Raw genomic sequence first — 1708 nt, 5'->3', positions numbered from 1 at the left:
CACTTTTGCCATGCTTGTTTGAACCTGCTATTGTGTGATTTAGCCGTAGCTCAGTGTTCATCTTTTGTCAAGCATCTTGAGTGGATCACTGCCATGTGCTTTGTTGTTATGTTAGAGTGAAGTAGCTTGTTGTTCTTGATGTATTTAAATGGCCTCGTGCTTTTAATCGCAGATCGGTGGCATATTTGTTTTGCTTGCCTTTTGCAAACCGTGCATCCGATTCCGGTGATCTTTATATCGATTTCGAATGAAATCAACTCATCTTTCTAGTGGCACTCTTGGTTTTCCAAGTTGAGGCTAGGTTCAATCTTTCCTTTCCGAAGCATGCATATGCATCGCATATCACATCCCGCATATCATGCCATGTTTTGCATCATGTTGCTTGCGCATTGCACCGTGGTTGATTGTGGTTCCCTTTGCTTATGTTATTGCTTTGGGTAGAGCCGGGATACGAGTACGTGATCGAGGAACCCGTTGAGTACGCTTATGAGGATCAAGCTAGCGTCAACTCGGAGAACTTTGCAGGCAAGATGACCATACCCTCAAAATCACTTCTATCTTTGCTTGCTAGATGCTCGCTCTATTGCTATGCCTATGCTACGATACCTACCACTTGCTTATCATGCCTCCCATATTGCCATGTCAAACCTCTAACCCACCTTGTCCTAGCAAACCGTTGTTTGGCTATGTTACCGCTTTGCTCAGCCCCTCTTATAGTATTGCTAGTTGCAGGTGAAGATTGGAGTTTGTTCCTTGTTGGAACATGTTTAGTGTTGGGATATCATTATTATATCTTGTCTACTTTAATGCATCTATACACTTGGTAAAGGGTGGAAGGCTTGGCCTTATGCCTGGTGTTATGTTCCACTCTTGCCGCCCTAGTTTCCGTCATACCGGTGTTATGTTCCTTGATTTTGCGTTCCTTACACGGTTGGGTTATAATGGGAACCCCTTGACAGTTCGCCTTGAATAAAACTCCTCCAGCAAGGCCCTACATTGGTTTTACCATTTTCCACCTAGCCTCTTTTTCCCTTGGGTTCCGCGGACTCAAGGGTCATCTTTATTTTAGACCCCCCCGGGCCAGTGCTCCTTTGAGTGTTGGTCCAACCTGTCAGCTGCCGGTGGCCACCAGGGGTAACTCTGGGCTGGCCTACCGGAACCTTGGACAATCCGGTGTGCCCTGAGAACGAGATATGTGCAGCTCCTATCGGGATTTGTCGGCACATTCGGGTGGCTTTGCTGGTTTAGTTTTACCATTGTCGAGATGTCTTGTAACCGGGATTCCGAGTCTGATCGGGTTGTCTTGGGAGAAGGAATATCCTTCGTTGACCGTGAGAGCTTGTGATGGGATAAGTTGGGACACCCCTGCAGGGATTTGAACTTTCGAAAGCCGTGCCCGCGGTTATGGGCAGATGAGAATTTGTTAATGTCCGGTTGTAGAAAACCTAAAACTTAACTTAATTAAAATGAATCAACATCGTGTGTAGCCGTGATGGTCTCTTTTCGGTGGAGTCCGGGAAGAGAACACGGTCTCGTGTTATGCTTGATCGTAGGTTGTTCTAGGATCACTTCTTGATCATAGTTTATCGACCGTGCCTTGCCTTCTCTTCTCGCTCTCATTTGCGTATGTTAGCCACCATATATGCTAGTGCTTGCTGCGGCTCCACCTCATACCTTTTACCTTACCTATAAGCTTAAATAGTCTTGA

This window comes from Triticum urartu, chromosome 4A (genome assembly GCF_056163025.1).
Source record: "Triticum urartu cultivar PI428250 chromosome 4A, HENAU_Tu73, whole genome shotgun sequence".
Classification (NCBI taxonomy): Eukaryota; Viridiplantae; Streptophyta; class Magnoliopsida; order Poales; family Poaceae; genus Triticum; species Triticum urartu.
The sequence above is the reverse complement of the archived record's forward strand: the minus strand, read 5'-3'. Positions refer to the sequence as shown.